General features: G+C 41.5%; 1 long non-coding RNA gene across 2 annotated transcripts in view; it reads left to right on the plus strand.

Moving 5' to 3' along the window:
- Positions 1 to 22,995, plus strand: part of LOC142760709 (uncharacterized) — a 41,802-nt gene extending 18,807 nt beyond the window's left edge. For both annotated transcript variants that reach the window (XR_012883370.1, XR_012883369.1), the window contains exons 3-5: positions 9,455 to 9,565; positions 18,333 to 18,472; positions 22,845 to 22,995. This is a non-coding gene — a long non-coding RNA (uncharacterized LOC142760709). The remainder of the gene's footprint in view (positions 1 to 9,454; positions 9,566 to 18,332; positions 18,473 to 22,844) is intronic.
- The last annotated feature ends 2,884 nt before the right edge of the window (positions 22,996 to 25,879 follow it).

The following is a 25,879-nucleotide window of genomic DNA, read 5'->3' on the forward strand; positions in this document are numbered from 1 at the left end:
ATCAAATCAGCCATTCTGTCTGACACAAAGTGAAGAGCTAGCTCTTTTTGTTCCGAGTCGAGAAAGAAAGCATGCCTGATGGACTGGCAGCTGCGGTGCTGCAGCCTGATAGATTGACCTTATATACATTTGTGAATGTATAGACAGATGGTTCTCAATGCCTGGAATTTTCAGCTTAGGAAGCAGCTGTTCTGATAACCCCGACTGTCTCACCTAGTTGTCATGGAACATTGAACAGAGGCTGAGAATGCAGATACATTCATTGACATTACAACCTAAATCACACTGCAGCGTATCTCATACCAGTAAGAATTACAACGTACATGAACGATTTTGAGCACCGACAACAAACCCCAGATTTTGGGATGAGTCGAGTAATGTGTTAGACATCATGACGGTGTAAGCGCTTCCACGGTCCGGTAATAAGGCTTATTAGAAGACTCGTATTGTAGAGCAGATGTAAATCTGCCGTCGCTAAAGTTTTACATCCTACGAGAATTACTTTGCAAGTGTCTTCCACAGGAAGAATAAAATAATATTATTATTAATTATTTAAAGCGTTGCTGTCAGTCTACAGTCTAATAAGCTTCTAACATGTCATAGTGACATGGCAGTATTTTTGATGAGTGGGGGCCCGAGTGTTAAGACCCCCGCAGATTAATGAACACTGTAACACGGCTTCAATTGGCCCTTTTTCAAAAAAGACGGTTAGCAGTCTACGGGCCATAGACTTTTTATAGGGACCGTACACCGCTGTTGGGCTCTCCCAGGAGAGAAGATCAAAGCCGATCAAAGCAGAAGGGGCACAATGCTCAGATGGGTGCTTTTGCCCCTTCGTTCCACAATTAGTAAGGAGCTCAACACCTGGACACCTACCGATCAGGACTTCTGACATGTCACTGTGACATCTTAAAACTATAGATACCCTTTAATCACGGGAGGGGAAAGCAATTTCTTTAAATTTTACTTTATTAATACATGCCTATTTACTGATGGTTTTGTATACTTTTAGTTTTCCTAATAGGCCAATCGGGAAATGAAATCGCCCACAAGGCCGCTCTAGCATGAACTGTGTCTGAGTTGGTAATACAGTTATTTTGTTTCTTATGTTTATTATGAGTTTTGGGTCACTTGTGTTGGCCCCTTAGTAAACTCTGTTTCCATTTACATCCAATATTTGTGTCTTGAGGATCATTATTATAAATATAGAAATTATGTGAGAACGTGTGTGTTTGTGTAGTTGTGGCCTTAAACTTTATCCCATTTTTCTTTTGTGTTAGATTATCCCTAATTTTGTAAAAATAAAAAACCACCCGCACCACACCATAGCCACCATGTGATTGTGGCTTAATACTAATGTGATTCGAATTCAATTCCTGCACTCATTGACTCTTCAAATCTCACTCACTAACATTGCACATCTGAACAAATACTGCAGCTATAAAACGACAACGAAAATGCCCCATGTGAACGCGGAATAAAACCCTCTGCCACACTTTCAGATTAAACAAATATAGATCAGTGCCAAGCCAAGTACTACTGGTCAGTTGGATTCCATGAAATAAATGGGATAGTAAGGCACAACCCGTGAGGACATTTTTCAGGAAAGGATTAATTGGATGCAGCAACTGTCAAAAATGATGCAATTCCCATTTATAGGTTGCGCTGACTTATTTATGACCTATAGGGTGGGCATGGGGGAGGCTATGCAGTTAAATATGGTGCAACTTCTTAACTGTGACAAGTTTCAAAGTCCTTTGACAGGGTTTTACCTGTCATAGTTCACCAGCACTTTCTTGTTAATAAACTACGTCTCTCGTCTGACATGTCATAAGTGTTGTAAAAACAAAAGGATGGGCACTTAGCAAATATGGTGCCCAACATGAACACCATTCTTTTTCATCCAATTGTGCCAGGAAACTGGCACAATTGTATTAATAACTATGCCCTAGTGCTGTGTTTATAATTAGATAGGAAGAGTCAATATTATATAAAATAATAACATAACATTGGGCGGCACAGTGTATAGCACTATCGCCTTGCAACGCTGGGGTCCTGGACTTCAACCATGGTCAACATCTAGATAGAGTTTGTATGATCTCCCTGTGTTTGCATGGGTTTCCTCCAGGTACTCCAGTTTCTTCCCACACCCAAAAACATACTGATAGGGAATTTAGATTGTGAGCCCCAATGGGGACAGTAAGGAAATCCTCTGTACAAAGCTGCGGAATATGTTGGCGCTATATAAGTAACATAAATAATAAATAACATTATAAAATCTGAATTAAATTGTAGAAAATAGGAATGAAAATATTTTACTTTTATATAATATTATAGTTCAAAAATATTTTATATTTTATCATTATTATTATTATTATTATCATTATTATTACGGATACAAATGCTAGGCCCCAGCTACATTTATAAAAAAAATAGAACATTGTAGTAAAAAAAACCTTCTGTCAGATAGTTCTCTCTCTTCAAAGACAAAGATTGAGTAGTTATAAGTTGAAAAACATATAGAGGGATTGACCAACTCATTGACTGTCATCTTTACCATTAGAGCAGTAAAGAATTTGCCATCTGATAAGAAATATTTGAGATAAGACTAAGCATTGACAGTAAATATCCGATCTGATTAGCTGAATGCACATTTACATTACTCACAGCTATATTTACCACTGAAACCAAGACGACACAACTCCGGGCCTTGAGGGCCAATAACATCCCTATGATTTTTGAACATCTACAATTAATCATAGTGATTGCTTCACTGGCTGACATGCCTGTGATTAATGGCCCGGGAGGCTTCCACTTGAGAGGCCCTGGGCTATGACAATTAAGTTCACTAGTTCCCAAACCCATTCTTAGACCTCAGCAACAGTGAATGTTTTGTGGATTTTCAGAGAGGGGGACAGGTGAATTTCCTATTAGGGGTCATTTTACAACAGTGTTAAGTTGGGCCTCCAGCGGTGGAAATGCCATTTGCATTGGTATATGGACTAATGCACTTACTTTTCTGTATGAAGAATAGAGTAAAACATGCAAGGCTGAAAGCTTGAGATCTTTTCGCAGGTGGTGTTGGAGAGATGGGAGTTGAAATTTGCTGAATACTCATGGATGTGCAGCCACATGCAAAGACTAAGTTTGGACCTCAGCTGTATAATCTTCTTGATTTAGTCTTCTTTTGATCTTCAGTAATTTATGCCATTATGTGTCGTCACAGTGTTGTGTTTCTTTAACAACATCAACTCCTGTATGACAGACATGTGAAGACATCTTCATTTACAGATCTAACATTGACTCTGATACTTTCTAGCAAGCAGGTGGATAGGAGCATAGGAAAGGCCAGACAGGTCCTGGTGGTAAGGGGCTCAATGCCAGATACAACTTCTGTGTCGACGCCCATAGGTAATCAGTCTGCAAATGCTTCTATGTCTGTGAGACTGACTTCATCTTCCACCACCCAGGATGGCAGGCTTAGGAGTGGGAGAGCCTATCACAGCCAGGGCAGACGGAGCTAGCTCCTGCCCTCTGTCTATTTATACCTGCCTTTCCTGTTCCTCCTTTGCTTGTGATTCTTCTCTGTTGGTTTCCTGGCCCTGCTGCAGCTTCTTGAACTACTGATCCTCTGCTTGTGATTGACCTTGGCTTTACTGACCATTCTTCTGCTCTGCGTTTTTGCTCATCTCCTGGTTTGACTCGGCTCGTTCACCTCGCTTGTTGCTCACGGTGTTCCCGTGGGCAACTTCCCCATTTCCCTGGCTTCTTTGTACCCTTGTCTGTTTGTCTGTCGTGCACCTATTGAGTGTAGGGACCGTCGCCCAGTTGTACCCCGTCGCCTAGGTTGGGTCGTTGCAAGTAGGCAGGGACTGAGTGGCGGGTAGATTAGGGCTCACTTGTCTGTTTCCCTACCCCGATCATTACATAATCACAAGCCCATATACCTAGTCTACCCTGGTCCCTGACACTACTATGGACCCCCTTGAGACCCTGGCTCAGCAAATGCAGGGCCTCTCCCTACAGGTCCAGGCCCTGGCTCAGAGGGACAACCAGCCTGATGCTACCCATGTAGTGCTCCTCACCTCACCTCTTGAACCCCACCTCAAGTTGCCTGACCGGTTCTCAGGGGACCGGAAGAGTTTTTTCTCCTTTCGGGAGAGTTGTAGGCTCTATTTTCGCTTAAAGCCCCACTCCTCTGGTTCTGAGAGCCAGCGGGTGGGTATAATTATGTCCCGGCTCCAGGACGGGCCCCAAGAATGGGCCTTCTCCTTGGCTCCTGATGCCCTTGAACTTTCCTCCGTTGATCTTTTCTTTTCTGCTCTCGGGCTCATTTATGACGAGACTGACAAGACTGCCTTTGCCGAGAGTCAGCTGGTGACCTTACGTCAGGGTAAGAGACCTGTTGAGGAGTATTGCTCTGACTTTAGGAAGTGGTGCGTAGCTTCTCGGTGGAATGACCCTGCCTTAAGGTGCCAGTTTAGATTGGGTCTGTAGAACGCCCTGAAAGACCTGCTAGTTAGCTATCCCTCTTCTCACACCCTAGATCAGGTTATGGATTTAGCGGTACGACTTGACCGACGTCTCAGGGAACGACGACTTGAACGTGTTTGTGTTTTCTCCTCTGACTCCCCCATGATGCCTCCCGAGGTTCCATTGCTTCGTTCTTCCACGGAAGACTCGGAGGTACCTATGCAACTCGGGGCCTCCGTGTCCCCCCAACAACGTAGAGAGTTCCGCAGGAAGAATGGTCTCTGCTTCTACTGTGGGGATGACAAGCATCAAGTGAACAACTGTCCAAGGCGTAAGAGTAAGCAGCCAGAAGAACTTCCGCGCCTAAGTGACCATCGGGGAGGTCACTTGGGCGCACAGGTATTTCCCGTAAATATGAAACGTAATAAAATCTTGCTTCCCTTTCAGGTCTCTTTTGGTGGTAGGTCTGCTACCGGCAGTGCCTTCGTGGATTCAGGGTCTTCTGCTAATATTATGTCTGTGGAATTTGCTATGTCTCTAGCTATGCCATTGATTGATTTGCCTAAACCTGTCCCGGTAGTGGGTATAGACTCCACTCCTCTTGCTAATGGTTATTTTACACAGCATACCCCTGTTTTTGAACTCCTTGTGGGCTTCATGCATTTGGAGCAGTGCTCTGTACTGGTGATGCAGGGATTATCGTCCGATTTGGTTTTAGGCCTTCCCTGGTTGCAGTTGCATAATCCCGCTTTTGACTGGAATACTGGGGATCTTACCAAATGGGGTAATGAAAGCATGATGTCATGTTTTCCTGTTAATTCTATTTCTCTCCCTGAGGAGGTGAACACTCTACCTGAGTTTGTTCAGGACTTCGCTGATGTTTTCTCTAAAGAGGCCTCCGAAGTGTTGCCACCTCATAGAGAATGCGATTGCGCAATTGATTTGGTACCAGGAGCTAAGCTCCCTAAGGGTAGGATATTTAATCTCTCTTGTCCCGAACGTGAAGCCATGAGAGAGTATATCCAGGAATGCCTGGCCAAGGTTTACATTCGACCCTCTACTTCTCCGGTAGGTGCTGGCTTCTTCTTCGTAGGGAAGAAGGATGGTGGTCTTAGGCAATGCATTGACTACCGAAACTTGAATAAGGTCACTCTAAGGAACCAGTATCCCCTTCCTTTGATTCCTGATCTCTTCAATCAGGTTAAGGGGGCCCAATGGTTCTCTAAGTTTGATCTACGGGGGGCTTATAACCTTATCCGCATCAAAGAGGGGGATGAGTGGAAGACTGCGTTTAACACGTCCGAAGGTTATTTCGAATACCTCGTCATGCCCTTTGGGTTGTGTAATGCTCCCGCGGTCTTCCAGAATTTCATAAATGAGGTTTTAAGAGACTACCTGGGGGTATTTCTTGTAGTGTACCTTGATGACATACTTGTAATTTCCAAGGACTGGTCCTCCCACATTGAGCATGTCAGGAAGGTGCTCCAGGGCCTTCGGGAAAACAAACTGTTTGCTAAGACTGAAAAATGTGTGTTTGGGGTGCAGGAGATACAGTTTTTGGGTCAAATCCTCACTCCTCATGAATTCCGCATGGACCCTGCCAAGGTCCAGGCTGTGGCGGAATGGGTCCAACCTGCCTCCCTGAAGGCGTTACAGTGCTTCCTGGGGTTCGCTAATTATTACAGGAGATTTATTGCTAACTTCTCGGTCATCGATAAGCCTATTACGGATCTCACTCGCAAAGGTACTGATCTCCTCCACTGGCCTCCTGAGGCTGTCCAGGCTTTTGAGGTCCTTAAGAAGTTCTTTATCTCGGCCCCAGTGCTGGTTCAGCCCAACCAAATGGAGCCATTTATCGTGGAGGTTGACGCATCCGAGGTGGGAGTGGGGGCTGTCTTGTCCCAGGGTACCAGGTCCCTCACCCATCTCCGCCCTTGTGCCTACTTCTCCAGCAAGTTTTCGCCCACTGAGAGTAACTATGATATTGGCAACCGCAAACTCTTAGCCATTAAATGGGCATTTGAAGAGTTGCGCCACTTCCTGGAGGGGGCTAGGCACCAGGTAACGGTCCTTACCGATCACAAGAATCTGGTTTTCCTAGAATCTGCCCGGAGGCTAAACCCGAGACAAGCTCGATGGGCGTTATTTTTTACCAGATTCAACTTTGTGGTCACCTATAGGGCTGGGTCTAAAAATATTAAGGCTGATGCACTGTCGCGTAGCTTCATGGCCAGCCCTCCTTCGGAGGAAGATACTGCTTGTGTTTTGCCTCCAGGTATAATCATTTCCTCTATTGATTCTGATTTAGTCTCTGAAATTGCGGCTGATCAAGGTTCAGCACCCGGGAACCTTCCTGAGAACAAGCTGTTTGTTCCCCTGCAATTCCGGCTAAGGGTACTTAGGGAAAATCATGACTCTGCACTATCTGGCCATCCAGGCATCCTGGGTACCAAGCACCTCATTGCCAGAAACTATTGGTGGCCTTGGTTGCTCAAAGACGTTAAGGCCTACGTCGCCGCTTGTGAAGTTTGTGCTAGGTCCAAGACTCCCAGGTCCCGACCAGCGGGCTTACTATGTTCTTTGCCCGTTCCCAAGATACCTTGGACCCATATCTCCATGGATTTCATCACCGATTTGCCTCCATCTCAAGGCAAGTCGGTGGTGTGGGTTGTAGTAGACCGCTTCAGTAAGATGTGCCACTTTGTGCCCCTCAAGAAACTACCCAATGCTAAGACACAATCTACAGGGGTCATTATCTACTTAGGGCATTGTAACTGGCACAATCTAAATGGGGACGTTATCTACAGATGGCATTGTAACTAGCACTATCAACAGGGGGCATTGTAACTAGCGTTATCTACGGGGGACATTATGTAGAAAGGGCATTTTAACTGGCGTTATCTACAGGAGGCATTTTCTACAGAGGGCATTGTAACTGGCACTATCGACAGGGGGTGTTATAGAAAGGGAGGAAACCTCCAGCTCACCGGTGTGTTGCGTCTCTGGACTCTTCGCTCGGATCCCCGCTACTGCTGGCGGTAAATGATAGGAAAAAAAGGAGAAGAAATGATCCAGCGCTGTGTCGTGATCTTGTTAAAAGGGAAATAGCATTCCCACTTTTATTGGAGAAATTGAATTAAAATATGAAAAGAGACGCAGTCCCAAGATATAAGGTAAATGCGGGCTGTTGCCTAAGCCTACGCGTTTCAAGCACGTACCGTGCTCTTAATCATGGCAGAAAGTATGACTGTTGATATCTACAGGGGGCATTGTGACTGTCGCTATCTACAGGGGGCATTGTTAGTGTTTGTGGTGTTTTACTTAACAGTATTTGACACAATTTAATTCAGGGGCGCAGTGTATAGTACTATTATATTCAGGAGTACAGTGTATAGTACTATTATATTCAGGAGTACAGTGTATAATACTATTATATTCAGGGGCGCAGTGTATGGTACTATTATATTCTGAGGCGCAGTGTATAGTAGTATATTCAGGGCCACAGTGTATAGTACTATTATATTCAGGGGCACAGTGTATAGTACTATTATATTCAGGGGCGCAGTGTATAGTACTATTATATTCAGGATCACAGTGTATAGTACTATTATATTCAGGAGCACAGTGTATAGTACTATTATATTCAGGAGCACAGTGTATAGTACTATTAAATTCAGGGGCGCAGTGTATAGTACTATTATATTCAGGAGCACAGTGTATAGTACTATTATATTCAGGAGCACAGTGTATAGTGCTATTATATTCAGGAGCAGAGTGTATAATACTATTATATTCAGGAGTACAGTGTATAGTACTATTATATTCAGGAGCACAGTGTATAGTTCTATTATATTCAGGAGCACAGTGTATAGTGCTATTATATTCAGGAGAACAGTGTATAGTGCTATTATATTCAGGAGCAGAGTGTATAATACTATTATATTCAGGAGTACAGTGTATAGTACTATTATATTCAGGAGCACAGTGTATAGTTCTATTATATTCAGGAGCACAGTGTATAGTACTATTATATTCAGGAGTACAGTGTATTGTACTATTATATTCAGGAGTACAGTGTATAGTACTATTATATTCAGGAGTACAGTGTATTGTACTATTATATTCAGGAGTACAGTGTATAGTACTATTATATTCAGGAGCACAGTGTATAGTACTAGTATATTCAGGAGCACAGTGTATAGTACTATTATATTCAGGAGTACAGTGATAGTACTATTATATTCAGGAGCACAGTGTATAGTTCTATTATATTCAGGAGCGCAGTGTATAGTACTATTATATTCAGGAGCACAGTGTATAGTACTAGTATATTCAGGAGCACAGTGTATAGTACTATTATATTCAGGAGCACAGTGTATAGTGCTATTATATTCAGGAGTACAGTGTATAGTGCTATTATATTCAGGAGCGCAGTGTATAGTACTATTATATTCAGGGGCACAATGTATAGTACTATTATATTCAGGAGCACAGTGTATAGTACTATTATATTCAGGAGTACGGTGTATAGTACTATTATATTCAGGAGCACAGTGTATAGTACTATTATATTCAGGGGCGCTGTGTATAGTACTATTATATTCAGGAGTACAGTGTATAATACTATTATATTCAGGAGCACAGTGTATAGTAATATTATATTCAGGAGCACAGCGTATAGTACTATTATATTCAGGAGCACAGTGTATAGTGCTATTATATTCAGGAGCACAGTGTATAGTGCTATTATATTCAGGAGCACATTGTATAGTACTATTATATTCAGGAGCACAGTGTATAGCGCTATTATATTCAGGAGCACAGTGTATAGTACTATTATATTCAGGAGCACAGTGTATAGTACTATTATATTCAGGAGTACAGTGTATAGTACTATTATATTCAGGGGCACAGTTTATCATACTATTATATTTAGAAGCATAGAGTGTGGCATCATGAGAAATGTAATCTTCATTTATAGGTGGATGTTGGAAAAGTGAGGAGCTGAAGAAATGTGCCGAGCCCGGAAGAAGCCCGGACCAGATGGAGAAAAAAAGAGAAAATGAACGAAAAAGAATCTGAGACATCACCTGTGAGTCACTCAATGTAAATGTTTATTCTCCCTGTGACTGATCAGTACTGTAGCCACTGTATGATCTGCAGCGAGATGACGGATGGTAGCATTCTTTTATGTTAAATAGCAACTCCCAGCATAACCTAACCATTGTTCAGGCTATACTGGTAGCTGTTGTTTTATGTCGTACAAATTTATACAGCAGGGGTTAAACTGAATTTACAAATGATCTCTGTACTGAACTGTATTTGTTCTGGTGCTGTTTATATGTACTGAGCTTGGTTCTGTTGCCACATATATGTACTGAGCTCGGCTCTGTTGCTGTATATATGTACTGAGCTTCGTTCTGGTGCTGTATATATGTACTGAGCTTGGTTTTGGGGCTGTATATTTGTACTGAGCTTGATTCTGGGGCTGTATATATTTACATTCTCTTATGGTAAAAGTAGATGTTAAAATCTACTTTTACCTTAAGAGAAGGTAAATATATACAGTAAAAATTAAACCCAAAAAACCATGGAGAAATCTCAGTTTTTTCCAATTCACCCATTATATGGTACTTTAAATGGGGCAAATAAAAACTACAACTCCTCCCGCAAAAAAATAATCCTTCACACACCACTCCATTGAAACAAGAATAAAAAAGTTATAAAGCTCCTGACCACTTTAGTGTCTCAAAATATTCTGCTTTTTCTCTTCTATATGGCTCATTCTGCTTTTACAGCTAATTTAAAACCGTGCCAGATCTGTGTCCGCCTAAACAGAAATCTGCAAATATATACGGTACAGCATCTTCAAAGTTCTGTCTTCAGAGTTCGAAGGGGGGGGGGCAGACTTGAAAAAGTGCCCGGGGCCCATGGTACCCTTAATCCGCCCCTGATATATACCCTGTAACTCTGCCAGCCTGTGCCCCTATAACATTTCTCTTAATCCTTAATGCAATACAAAGGTCTTATCTGCATTTGAACTCTCTGTGCAGGTCTCCTACAAGGTCTAGCGGCAGTTTTTTTGCTTTTGCAGTGCTTCATTTACTCAGAGCGCCACCTGCTGGCCACCTCTGTCATTCATCTCAGCAGCTGTGTTAAAATGCAGGCATCCAATAGTAAGGCTCTATTCACATCTGCATCAAGGCTTCCCGTTATTCTGCTCGTCATAGGAGCAGAGCAACAAAAAAAACCTTACAGTAACAACAGCACCCGACAGAATACATTGACATTAATGGGTTTCATTGGTTTTCTGCCATGGTGTCCGTCGCAGCGTGCTGCGCAAAACAACGAAATCGGCTACTAACAAAGCCTTTGATGCAGATGTGAACAGAACCTCATACATCTGCATATTAAGGCCTCATGCACACCACCGTATTTTTTCCCACCCGTACATCTGGCGTAAATACGGGTCCGGTGTCACACGTATTCGACCCGTTTTGCACCAGTATTTACGGACCCGTGCCCGTAAATATGGTTCCGGTGTCACCCGTATTCCACCCGTATTCACGGGCACGTTTTCGATGCAAAATTGCACTGCACTAATCGGCAGCCCCTTCTCTCTATCAGTGCAGGATAGAGAGAAGGAGCAGCCCTTTCTGAGGTAAAAGTAAAAGAAATTCATACTTACCCGGCCGTTGTCTTGGTGACGCGTCCCTCTCTTGATATCCAGCCCGTCATCCCTGGATGACGCGGCAGTCCATGTGACCGCTGCAGCCTGTGATTGACCTGTGATTGGCTGCAGCGGTCACATGGGCTGAAACGTCATCCAGGGATGTCGGGCCGGATGTCGAGAGGGACGCGTCACCAAGGCAACGGCCGAGAGACCAGACTGAAGGAAGCAGGAAGTTCTCGGTAAGTATGAACGTCTTTTTATTTACAGGTTGCTCTATATTCTGATCGGAATTCACTGTCCAGGGTGCTGAAAGAGTTACTGCCGATCAGTTAACTCTTTCAGCACCCTGGACAGTGACTATTTACTGACGTCGCCTAGCAACGCTGCCGTAATGACGGGTGCACACATGTAGCCACCCGTCATTACGGGAGCTCCATAGACTTCTATGGGCTGTCCGTGCCGTTATTACGGCCTGAAATAGGACATGTTCTATCTTTTTCAACGGCACGGGCACCTTCCCGTAAGAAAACGGGAAGGTACCCGTGGCCAATAGAAGTCTATGAGCCCGTTATTACATAGATAGCCATACATCTGAATGGCCACTATGTGATATTACATGTCTGACTGGCCGCTGCTTCCACAGGCTACATGAACTGTTTGCTGGGACTTTCGGGATCTGGTCTTAAATTAATGGGGTTTGCTGTGATGAGAAAACTCCTATTTAAAATGGAAGATTGCTCCCACATTTCGTACCAGTCTTGGTCTGGAGAACCAACTCCGAACCTTTAGGCATTGGGTATACAGATGATTAACCCCTTATAACAGTGCTGTATGGTTTCTGTCTTTTGTGTTAGGCTGGGTTCACACGACCTATTTTCAGACGTAAACGAGGCGTATTATGCCTAGTTTTACGTCTGAAAATAGGGCTCCAATACGTCGGCAAACATCTGCCCATTCATTTGAATGGGTTTGCCGACGTACTGTGCAGATGACCTGTAATTTACGCGTCGTCGTTTGACAGCTGTCAAACGACGACGCGTAAATTGACTGCCTCGGCAAAGAAGTGCAGGACACTTCTTTGCTACGTAATTTGAACCGTTCTTCATTGAAGTCAATGAAGAGCAGCTCAAGATTTACGAGCGTCAAAGACGCCTAGCATAATGCGAGGAGGAGCTTTTACGTCTGAAACGAGGCAGCTGTTTTCTCCTGAAAACAGTCTGTCTTTTCAGACGTAAAAGCCACTTCTCGTGTGCACATACCCTAAATGTCTGGAGTGCAGGCACATACTGAGGAACTCTAGAGTAAAAGAACGGTTCCCTAAGGAATCCAGAAGTTGCATATCTGGTGCCAAGAACACTGGTGTTTACTCTCGGTAGACCAGGAGCCAGTATTGGATGTGATAGCTGGTACTCCTGCATCAAGGAAGAACATATTTCATTATCAACTCAAATTTTTCTCTTGGGACAGATCCTCTTCAAACATCCCATGGGCAAAAGCAGAGAAATTATGGAATATAATCTGCCTACATGGGTGCCGCTGTACCATGGAATGCCCTGTAGGTTAAAAATCCCCTTCAATTTTGTCTAGCCTGTTTCCAATCATTCAGTGTGTGTTCTACTCATAACCGGTGACCCGTATTTTTATGGTCTACTGAGCAGATTGGTGCCTATAATAATGTTCTTATGTTTTTGTGTGTCTATAGGCCTTACCTAAAATTGTTTTCTAATGATTTCCAACACAATAAATACATAAAAAATATTAAATGAAATGATCATAAAATCACTTATCTCAATAGAAATGTATATAATGGACATTACACGATAAACACACGATCCAGGAAGATCAAATACTTCATGATAAAAGAGCCAAAATCAATAGCAATGTTGAGATTATATGACTCCCGTGTTTTAAATTCACATATCCGCAGGGTCTCTAATCTGTAAAAATATATCACCTACGGTGTGCTGGCTAATCAATATGTCAGCGTTTAAGTCTGCAGGACGCTTATTGTACTTTGTGTAACGTGCTAAAATAGACTGCAAGCTAGCAGAGCACTACACTTATTCCTTTACATGTGAAAGACCTGCATGTTAACCGCGTGCATGTCATTATTTTTTTTTAGATACATATATATATTTTTTGTCATATATGACACTATAGTGAATTAACCACCGATGTAGCAGATGGTGGCACAAAACATTAATAAGGCTAAGACTACAATGGGACTTTTGGATGCCTACTAGTCATGGCAAAATTGTGAAATTACCGCAATATAACCTCAATTTCTTTTTATGGGACACAAGGTCACAGGCGATGGCCGTAGGAAAGCATTGAAATTGCCTCGCGGTCACGGTATTGCTGGATGTCAATTGTGGAGAAATGGCCTCCACTTTTCCAGTAACCACTGGTGAGTTCTGGTGCTCTAGATAGTGGAGAATAGCCTTCTGGTACAAGAGGAGGTTTAAAGACCCCTGGAGGAAGTTAGGTCTTGCGATGCAGGGGTAATGTAACGTTACTTGCCAGATATTTAAATGAATGAGCTTCCGTGAAATGAATGGGCGCGCCAAGTCCACCAGAGCGGGAGTCGCTGTTACATAGCCGCTATCCATTCTGGCTCAGAGAGGGTGCATGTGGAGAGGACTCGTCCTCAGAAAACAACTATTTAGGGTGCTAGGCAGCCCGACTGGTCTAACAGAATGGAAGTGACCAATAGACTCCCCTTGTATCAGTAAGTGTAGGGATTCATATGAAAGATCGTAGTTTAGCTAAAGACAAGAATTGTGAAGGAAGATTTCAAAGGCATGGACACAGGAATACACACTTGCACATACAGATACAAATATATGAACTTATCAGTCACAGTCAGTATCCTCATAATGAGGCCCTTATAAAAGCAACAGCCACAATGCCCTACAATCAGCACCAGCAATATGCTCCCATAATAGTGACAATCATCTGCCCCTATAACAGTGCCAACAACATCCACATAGTGCTAATGCCAACCAACTACTTTTTTCTAACCATTTCTATCACTATACTCATCTATGGATATAATTTGACCACTGCAATGTAGATGCATGGGCACACTTCATGGAAGGGGTCTCAGGCTGCCAGGGCAAGAGCAGTTTCTAGCTGCCTGCCTTCAATTGACCACCAAAGTTCTCTTGGTGGTAATTCCTTAACAGCTCTCAAGGCTCAAGAACATGCGGCCTGAAATACCATTACTTTCTACAGGTTAGGGATCGACCCCACAACACCCTGATCCTACTTTGCCTAAACCTAAGGCTGAAACTCTTTTATAAGGGTGGCATAAACCATATCAATTTTTATCTGTTCATTGCTATTAGAGCTAATGTGCTTTTTCTATATGGAGTATATATGATAAACATATAGACGTACTTGTGCTGACTTTTATTGGGCTGTAGCTAAGGCTATGTTTACATCTGCATCGTAGGCTTCGTTTGGAGCCCTCATCGCAGATTCTGTCATATTTGACAGGAAAAATAGCATGCAGCGCTATGGACACCACACCAGACCCTTTTGGACCCGATTGTCAATAGGGTCTGTCCGGTGTCAGTGGTATCGTTGTACGACGGATTTGGTAGTACATTGTGGCTTCTGTTACGGAGCCACAACACTCTGCCATAATTATTTCTTTTAATCAATGTTACCTAAATTCCATTTAAGTTTTTATTATCCCGTTAATCCCTTGGGACAAAGCCATTTTTTGTTATTATGTTTTCATTTTCACTCTATGCCTTCCAGGAGACATAACTTTTTTATTTTTCCATTAATGGAGTAATGTGAGGGCTTATTTTTTGGCAGGAGGAGTTGTAGTTTCCATTGTCAGTCTTTAAAGTACCATATAATGTACTGGGAAACTGAAAAAATAATTATTTGTGAGGTGGAATTGGAAAAACATTTGTGATTCCTCCACTGTGTTTTGGGTTTCTACGGCCTGCACTGTGCAGTAAAAACGAGAACTTAACTTTGTTCTGTGGCTCAATACAATTATGGTTATACCAAATATATGTAGATTTTTTTATATTTTTATACTTTTACTGCTTTTTTCTTTGTTAAAAAAAAATTGTTTTGTGTCACCACATTCTAAAACCCATAACTTTTTTATTTTTTCGTAGATTGAGCCGTGTGAGGGCATATTTTTTGTGGTACGAGTTGTCGTTTTTATTGGTCCAATTTTTTGGTACATACAGCTTTTTGATCACTTTTTATTAAAAGTTGACCAAAAAACAGCGATCTTGTTGTTTTGAAAATTGTTTCTACGGCATTCACCATGCAAATTAAATAATGTTATGTTGTAATAGTTCAGACTTTTACGAATGTGGCGACACCAATTTTGTTATTTTTTACATCAATTTAGAGGAAAAATTTAAAAAAGGTTTATTTAAAAAAATTAAATTAAAATAATTAAAATTCACTCTTTTATAGCCTTCCTAGGGGATTTGAACCAGCAACTAAATTGTTAAACTGCCCAGAACAGAGCGATCACTGTTCCTGGCCTTTAGTCCAGGGCGTCAGCTGTGCATTACAGCATAAGGGCGTGAGCCCGCTCCAGTTCCGTTCAGGTGTGCGAAGGGGTTAAGGACGCTGCCAATTTTGGCCTTGCGGACAGAACAATTTTTTTCGTTTTTCCTCTTTGCATCCCAGTGCTGATAACTTTTTCTATTTTTTTTTCAACGTAGCTTCACAGTAAGGGCGGGTTCACACATAGCGGAATTTCACTTAAATTCCGCTGCGGACACTCCGCAGCGTTAATCCGCAGCGGAGCCGTTTCTCCATTGACTTTCACTTTAATTTAGCAGTGTTCGTTTACACGATGCGTACAATTCCGCTGCGGAGCATAGGCTGCGGAGCGGAATTTGGTGTCCGCAGCATGCTCTGTCTGTTGCGGAGCAGTGGCGGACTGGTTGCGGACTCATGGCGGAATTTCTACATTGACTTCAATGGAGAGTCAAAATTCCGCAATGAAGTCCGCAGATCTTATGTGTGCTGCGGAGCGTATTGTTTTTACTACCATGACATTTCTTCATTCTGGCTGGACCTATGTATTTCTAGGTCTACAGCCAGACTGAGGAAGTCAATGGGGCTCCCGTAATGACGGGAGCGTTGCTAGGAGACGTCTGTAAATAGTCACTGTCCAGGGTGCTGAAAGAGTTACGCGATCGGCAGTAACTGTTTCTGCACCCGGGACAGTGACTACCGATCTCAATATACATGTATCTGTTAAAAAAAATATAAGTTCATACTTACCGAGAACTCCCTGCGTCTGTCTACAGTCCGGCCTCCCAGGATGACGTTTCAGTGTAAGTGACGGCTGCAGCCAATCACAGGCCAAGCACAGGCTGCAGCGGTCACATGGACTGGAGCGTCATCCAGGGAGGTCGGGCCGGATGCCGAAAGAGGGACGCGTCACCAAGACAACGGGCGGTAAGTATGAATTTCTTTGACTTTCACTAGGGAAAGTGCTGTCCCTTCTCTCTATCCTGCACTGAATAGGGAGAAGAGAAGCACTTTTCCTGCAGTCCGGAGCGGCCAGTCCGCATCAATTTTCTGCACATTTTGTGCAGATCCGCTGCAGAATCTGCAACGCAGATTCTGTGCGGCATTGATGCGGACAGTTGCGGAGGAATTCCGCCATGTGTGGTCATGCCCTAAGACTTTGTCTTGCAGGACAAGTTGTACTTTATTTAGATCGCATTTTTTGGTACAAATTTTTTTTTACAAATATGCAGGAAAAAAGCAGTTATGCCATTAGATTTCATTCATTTTTTTTTACAGCATACACCGATCATCATAAATGATGCTATAAATTTGTTGAGCAGGTTGTTACGGTCGTAATAGATGCCAAATATATATATGTTTTGGGACTTATATTTAATAAAATGTATTTACTGTAAAAAGTATGCATTTCTGTGTATTTTTTTTACTTATTTTTTTATTTAATATTACATTTTTTGAATTATTTTTTATTTTTTTTATTTTAATCACGTGATTTTAAATTTAAATTGTTTTAACTTTAATGTACTGGCACATGTCTATATGCCAGTACATTAGCCTGTGTACAGATAGGAAATATAGTCAGACAGCCCAGGGGGCCTTCAATGGACCCTGGGCTGTCTGCCCATATATGGTATGCCCCTTGATCGCATCACAGGGATTCCCTGTGACACGATCAAAGGAGTATCCCCCTTCTCATATTCCCTTTGAATGCTGCGATCATCTTTGGTTGCAGCATTCAAAGGTTTAACAGTGGAGATCAGAGGTTTCTCTGATCTCCTCCATTAGAGCAGTGCTGCAGCTGTGTATTAAAGCTGTTGCTCCAATCCTGATCGCACGGGCACACTTGCTGTTCCCGCACGACCAACATGACATCTATGCTCGTCAAGATGAGGCAATATTCAGCATCCAGCCACTCATGACGAGCATAGACGTCAAGCGTCACTAACCAGTTAATGCCATAAGATTTGTATGAAGTTATAACAACAAATTATATTGGACTAGGCAAAATTCTAAAAATTAAGTGAATTTACTATCCCTTGAATCGAAATACATACACCAAGTACATATCACTTTAAGGTGATGATGATTAATATTATAATAACTTTCCTTGCTAGTTTTGATATATACTATTGACATATCTGTCACATTGTAGAGCTCTGTTATATGTAGACTCAGTGATTTACCTTTTATTCTTCTACTATAGCTACTTTATGCCTAGAGGCATGTTTTATTTATTGTGTGAATTGATGTATGGCTTGGTGAACATTCATTTAATATGCACACTATTTATGACATGTACAGTTTCTGTGGAGTGGCTGTGAACTAGCAATCTGCCGTCAATGTCTTTTATTGGACTCTTTACAAGACTATCCTTTACACATTACATTTAATTATTGTTCATACAAGTCTCATTAACATAATCCATGCCAGGGTTGTCAAGAAGAACAAATGGATTATTATCATCTAATGTTATTCTTAGTGAATGAAATTGGGCATTATAAATGGATAAATTGTTGATGAAGTGACACGCTAAAGCCACAAAAACACACACAAATAACTTATTAGCTTTTCCTGGTGACAGAAAGTGACTATGATCAACAATAATTTAATTCTGTAAAAATTTTATATTTTAATGTTGACTAAATTGCATTTCATTATATTTTAGCAGGTGAATGCAATCTATTGCCCCTGTACGTGGGATTGGAATGGCCCACCTGAGGATCCTCTGGTGACCCTAGGTTCTGACACAGTAATAAGGCTAAGGCATAATAGGGCTCATGAGATTAAGCAAAAAACAGTCCTAGGGTAAGTTCACACATAGCGAAATTTTCCACAACTCAGAAAAAGTTAATCTTACACTTACCCAGAATTCTGTGCTTCTTCATTCAGGTCGGCCTCCTTGGATGACGTTTCATCCCATGTAACCACTCCAACCAATGACAGGCTGCAGCGCTCACATGGGATGAAATGTCATCCCAGGAGGTTGGTCTGCAGGACGTCAGAGGGTAAGTATACGTGTTTTTTTTTTCTACGTGCAGACCTGAAGCGAGCATGAATGTTCACTAAAAGGTGGGCCCTGAGAATAATGATGGGTTTGATTAATGTACCCTAATATAGCACTGTCTGTGAGAAGTCAATTCAGGCTGTAGTGTCCTTCACTGGGATCACTTACAGAATATAGAGAATAATGTCTGCCCCATGGGTATTAGTGCTCTTAGTTGTGACCTTAACTAGCGCACACCAGCTTATATCTCCCCATGAGTCACTGGCATCCTGTCTTTACATCTGCGATTGTGACATAAATAGTTGTGTAATTTTACTCCAGTCGTTATTACATTTGAATGAAGTTAAAAATGCATGATCCTTTCTGTAAGAATGTGGGGATAATACCCATTCCAGTATTTTTGTTGCATATTGTGCCAGATTATGGTATATTTTGTTTTATAATGTCTCTTTAAGAAATGTCATGCAATATCTGCTAAACTGCTTTTCCCTCCTTAATAGTGTTTATCCAAGAAAAAGATCTATTTATTGCGACATATGTATACCTTATGTTATCACGGTATTGTTGTATTTGCAGGTTAAGGTAATGATGGCTGGTTACTGTGGCTTTAAATTGTTTGGCACCGGGGGAAACGGCCCGGATGTCGTCTTAGTTAGATTTACTGAGCCATAACAACATTGGGGACGTGAGCAGCGTGGCAAAAATTCTCGCTGGGTACTTAGAATATAAAAGGTGGCTGTTCCGCCTAACGGGGTTCAGTGCCCAGGCTAAGCCCTTTAAAGAACGAGCTGCTGTGAGCTGCAGATTATTGCTGGGCAGCATAAGTAAAGTTATATTTACATGACAGTGAAAAAAACTGACTTTAAAAATGGATCAATAGTCAGTTTTTCGTGGCCGTTTTGCATCCGTGTGTCTCTAAAATTTCATCCATTTCCCGGCCATCTAACAGTTTTTAATGGTTGTTTGTCATCCGTTTGCCATCCGTTTTTCGCGGCTGTTAAAAAAAACGGATGAATTTAATTTGTCTGGGTCTTTCTTGTCCCAACCCCCTGAAAACACTATAGTAGCCATGTAGATAGTGCCACAATGCCCCTGTAGATAGTGCCACAGTGCCCACTGGAGATAGTGCCCACATAGATAGTGTCAGTGCCCACATAGATAGTGCCACAGTGCCCACATAGTCCCACAGTGCCCACATAGTTCCACAGTGCCCACTGTTGTTGGTGCCCACATATAAAGTGCCAGTACCCACATAGATAGCGCCAAAGTACCCATGTAGATAGTGGCACACACAGTGCTAATGTAAATAGCACCACATTGCCCCCCATAGATAGCGCCCCCCCCCCCCCCCCCCCCCCGCCGGTGATTTCGCTCCTCATAAATGTACAGTGCCGCTAGGGGCTCCTCCAGGAGAATCCCCAGCCAGAGCAAACTTCATTGTTCTGAAAACGGCCCTGCAATAAAACTAGAGCATCTATGGGTACCTGCAGGAGCTTTACCGCATGATACAGCGTGCATTAGCGGGTGGACGTACAGGAGCCTCCCTGCAGAAGAGAAATAAGGCAGCATTGGAAGTCTAGAAAAAGGGCCGTAATTTGGATAGGATGTACCCCTTTATAAGTGAGTTGTGCCAAAGACCCTATCCTACTGAGTGGTGAGCAGCCATCATCATCTGCTAGAACGAGTTGTGACCTTGTTAAAAGGAACTGTACCTCTCATGTATCCTGAGAAGTAGAGATGAGCGAATCGATTCTACACTAATTAAAGCCATATCAGATTTTCGCAAATCTAAAAATTTTGCGATTCCTCCCGCACAAATCACTTAAAATAGTGGCCACCATTTTACAGATTAGAAGACAAAGAGAAAATGGATCACACGACCATGGGCAGTCGCTCGGTGGGTTACCCCATAATGCCTCACTGGCAGTCCACCTCTAGCACAGCCAATCATGAGAAGTATAGGTGCGAGTCACTAATAAATCAAGGGATGACAGTCATATGAGTCATAGCCACTATAAACAGGCAAACCAGGAAAGGCTGCTGCAGATAGACAGCGGATAGGTTAGGCTCAGGACAGGCTGAAACGCATGCTTGTATACTGCTATATGAAAAAATAAAACTGATTGAAAGCAGCTCAATGTTAGTGTGTTAGTTAGGCAGGCCAGGAAGCCATTGCTATGAGTGTGTGCTGCTGCAACTATACAATTCTTACATTAATTTGTGAATCACCAAGTTTCCTCACATCATTTACAAATCTTCTTCAATAATAATAATCCTGGTGCTGATAGATGTGGTCACTCATTGTTTTCCATATATGTAATAGCGCCATAAAAAAATTGACGCATTGTTCTGCGTCAAACATGTATACAGCATCGTTATACTTCAGTCTGTGTCCAAGTGAAGTTTTTTTAATTTTAAAAAGCATAAAAATGTTCACAGTGTAGCATGTCTTTAACCCCTTCCCTCCGCAGCCCTTTTTCAGAATTTCATTTTCGTTTTTTCCTCCCCACCTTCCAAAAGCCATAACTTCTTTAGTTTTCCAACGATACAGTCCTATGAGGGCTTGATTTTTGCGGGACGAGTTGTAGTTTTTCGTAGCACCATTTATTGTGCCATATAATGTACTAGGAAATGGGGAAAAAATTATTTGTAGGGTAGAAAATAAAAACAACAGCAATTCCATTGTTTTTTGCACGTCATTTTTACGGAATTCACTGTGCAATTAAAACAACATGTTAACTTTATTTTGTGGGTCAATACGATTACGGCAACACCAAATATATATAATTTTTTCTATATTTTACTACTTTTACAAGTAAAAACCTAAGTGTAATAAAGAAAATGTATTTTGTGTCTCCAAATTCCGAGAGCCGTAACTTCTTTATTTTTCCGTCAATTATGTGGTATGAGGGTTTATGGTTTGCTGGATAAGCTGTAGTTTTTAATAATACAATTTTGGAGGACATACGATGTTTTGATTACTTTTTATTCTGGCATTTTTTTTATTTTACGGCGTTTACTGTGCGGGTTAAATAATTATATATTTTAATAGTTCAGACTTTTACGGACGCGGCGATACCAATTATGTTTATTCTTACTTGTTTTACTATGCTCTAGGAGGAAAATAGGAAAAGTTTTTTTTTTTACTTTTAATTTTAAAAATTTTTTTTTACATAAAAAAACTTTAATTTGACACATTTTTACTCTTTTTTATTAGTCCCCAAAGGGGACTTCAACCAGCGATCGTTAGATCGATTGCACGATATACTGCAATACTAATGTATTGCAGTATAGCGTGATTCTGACAGGCTTCAACAGGTACACAAATATGACCAGCCTGGGGGCCTTCATTAGGCCCCCAGGCAACCATAGCAACCATTGCCCCACCCACGATTGCGTTGTGGGGGGCGCAATGAACATTTAGAGGGGGTCGCCCCCTCTTTCTAACGATTTAAATGCTGCGGTCGGTATCAGCATTTAATGAGTTAAACGAGCGGGATCACGCTCGAGCGCGATGCCGCTCGTTACTCTGAAGTTTCGGCTGTAACATTCAGCCGACACCCGCATCGTATAGAGCGGGTTCACCCCTACCCGACTTTGGCGTATGGATACGTCAAATGTCGGGAAGGGGTTAAACAGATACAGTCCTATAAGATTTCAGAGTGTTCGGGGCAATCGTGCACTTTTGATTCATGTCAAATTTATTCGGACCAAGTTGAATCTGACAGGTGGTTTGACTGAATCGAACCTGAACCGAATTTCCAGAAATTCACTTATATCTACTGAGAAGTGTTCTGTTTTGTCTGGTGTAACACCGGTCTGAGTAAATAGACTTTGTTTTGCCATTTTCCTAGCATTCATTCTATATTTCCACAACTAATCTGCACATAGGCCGGACATCTCTATAAAAAAAAGCAATGCAGTTAATATAAATATACTGTGTATATAAATATATATATATATATATATATATATATATATATATATATATATATATATATATATATATATATATATATATTATATTTATTATATATATAGGAATTGCTTCAAATGCAAATTCCTATATATAAACAATGATTCACCAAAGGTGAACCTTTGCTTTATAGATAATTTGATCAAATTATAATTTTAACTGGAATTGATCTATCTGTGTAATCCTTTGCCCGACAGAGGAGAAATAATGACTTTATTGACCCAACTTTGATGTTTGCACAGACCAGACTTAAGTGTCACAGTTGTCGACTGGGCCGCATCCAGTGTCAAGTCTTAGGCTCTCTTCACTGCTGATTCAAGAACTTGAATAAAAATCCTGTCCACTTTGTTCTGTCTCATGAGTTCTTACTTTTAGCTCAGTCAATTAACAATATTGTGAAGTTTCCAATAACATTTCCAATTACTCCTGCAGTTCTATTTTCTCATACAGTGCACCCGAGTAATCTACAGACAGTGTCAGAGACCACAAGAGACTATTGTGTGTGGTGAGCAGGAATATCAGTTTCTGATAGTGGAGCTGCTCTTCAAAATCGAAGATCTTCCTCGTCTGGTCTCTGACAGCATCTGTTAACAAAAGTATTACAAATATAATGTGGACCTTATAGTTCTGTGTGGGGTGCCAACTTTTCCAGGCCTGATCTATACAGCATCCAAAAGAGCATGCAGTATTTTTTCTTATTTAAAAATAAATAAATGGTGTATTATATTTGTATATGGCAATATGCATGGCCTCCAGTGAGATGCATTGAAGCTGGAATTAGGATACGTGTATTATGAATATGGTTTTGTGCTTGAGGCCTCAGTTTAATTTAGTTCAATACTGGAGCATAATAAATGGGAAGCTAAATGGGGAGCTTTTAAAGATATATTACATGCTGGTAAAAAAAAATGTCTAGGAATAAAAGGAGACCAATATGGATGAATAGGGAATTACTGAATATAGTAAGACAAAAACAAAAAGCATTCAAAACATTGAAGGCTGAGGGTTCAGGAAAAGCATTTCAGACTTACAAAGATCTTAATAGAAAATGTAAAAATTAAATCAAGTTAGCAAAGTTATCTACAGAAAAACAAATCGCTAACGGCATTAAAATAAAGCCCAACATTTTTATAAATATATTAATGCCAAAAAGAACACATCTGATAATATTGGCCCTCTTAAAGATGAGCATGGGAATATAATTGTAGAGGACAAAGCTGAGATATTTAACACATACTTTTCCTCTGTGTTCACTGATGAGCTCCCAGTACCAGATATTCATTGGAACAGTGATACAGGTACCCCACCCAATATTACCTGCTTAACACAGGAGGAAGTACAGCTGCGTCTGAGCAAATTAAATATTGATAAATCCCCTGGCCCAGGCGGCATTCATCCACGAGTATTAAGGGAATTGAGCTCCGTAATGATACAGACCATTGTATCTCATCTTCTTAGACTCTCTTGTAACAGGTATATATAACCAATTGTACCCAGAGAGAGCTGAAAGAGATTAACTCAGGAAGTAGTGACACACTCTGTTACATCAAAATAATTAGACAAATCCATTAGTCATCTATATCACTTGGAGAAATCCACAACAGAAAACCAAGCATGACTTGGTGCATTGATCAAAAGCAAATGGAGAAACCTACAGACAGAAAAACAATCAACACTAGCACAAACGTAATGAGTATAAAAATATATGAATTTTATTAAGAATAGATGCAACGAATTTAAAAAAGATGAGTCACACAATGAAAAGAAGGTGTCCACCTGTGCAAGGCCAGATGACATGTGTTGAGAGCATGGACATACATATATAGAAATACAGGCGCATGTGTGAATAGAAGTCAAAAATGGATACCCTGGCTACATGAAGTATATGACAAAGTAGTCGATATATGTATCAGTGGCAGTCAAGTATAAAGTGCTTAAATGCAGGTAACAAAGCATGTAACCATAAACCACAAGACTACACATATGTCAGGGCATATAAGGTCCGAACAACCAGCCAACTGGCGGGCCAGAGTAACAACAAGCTTAAAGCATGTAACACAGACACCTGTTTAAAGTAGTGCACATACGCAAATTCATGGTCTTGCTCAGAGAGGACGCCAACACCCGGCGCGTTTACGGCAGACGCCTTCGCCTGGGGGTGGCGTCATCCTGACGGGGACCTCTCCTATATAGTCCCAAACCCATGTGTTCAGGGTCAAAATCACCGGTTCACACCGGAGGGAAAAAGACAGTGTCAAGCAGAGGGTACAATGATGGCCGCCGCCCCAAATCCGGAACCGCGTCATCAGGGAGGATGTGAAGCGACGATATCTGACAGTGCCGCCCACAGACAACCCCGAGAGAAGACAGCGGACAAAAGGTGCGTATGCCACCCCCCCCCCGTCTGCGCACCTCCCTCCGTTGTAATCCGGAAAGTCGGACCCGGGACAAAAGAACCCTAAGAGGAACAATAAGGAAAAAAAAATCTATATAAGACCGCATATAAGTGCGATCGATGGAAGTAATGGAACAGCTGGAAAAAGCATGTATTACACATTGCCAATAATATATCTAAATATATAGCCCAAGGACAAAAAGAGAGGGGAAGTGATAAGACAGTCCAAAATGAAAACGAATTAACAAAAGGGACCGATATGTGATGGCAAATGAAAAAAAATGAAGTGAAAAAAAAAAGAAACAAAGAACAAAATTCACAAGACCAAATATGATAAAAAAGTGAAAAGAAAAACCAAGGGTACGATGTATAAACGTGTAATATATAAATGACCTATGTACACAATATGCGTACACATAAAAGGTACATAAAAATTGTATACATTCATGTGTCCATGTGAACAACGCAATCATAAAAGTACATAGATGACAATAAAAAAATATATATATGTTATATATGACATAAAAATAACTGTGAGAAGGTGTGAATATAAAAGGACAAAAACAACAAAAAAAAGCATCAAAGCGTACATAGTGCATGAAACAGTAAAAAAGCTATGTGTGTACTGGGTTCGAGTTATGCTAACCTTGTGCCTGAGATCCGGTTCGAGAGCTGGATGAGTCTCGATGTTTCAGCAAGAAAACTGTAGAGGAAAAAAGCGGATATCTCTTTTGCGCAACCGGTTGTAGGAGGTCCACGGCTCTACAGGAGTGTCTACCTGAGGAAGGAACCAGTTCGGTTTAGAAACATTTTTTAATGTTGTATATTGTACTTAAT

Source organism: Rhinoderma darwinii, chromosome 4, assembly GCF_050947455.1.
Source record: "Rhinoderma darwinii isolate aRhiDar2 chromosome 4, aRhiDar2.hap1, whole genome shotgun sequence".
Taxonomy (NCBI): domain Eukaryota; kingdom Metazoa; phylum Chordata; class Amphibia; order Anura; family Rhinodermatidae; genus Rhinoderma; species Rhinoderma darwinii.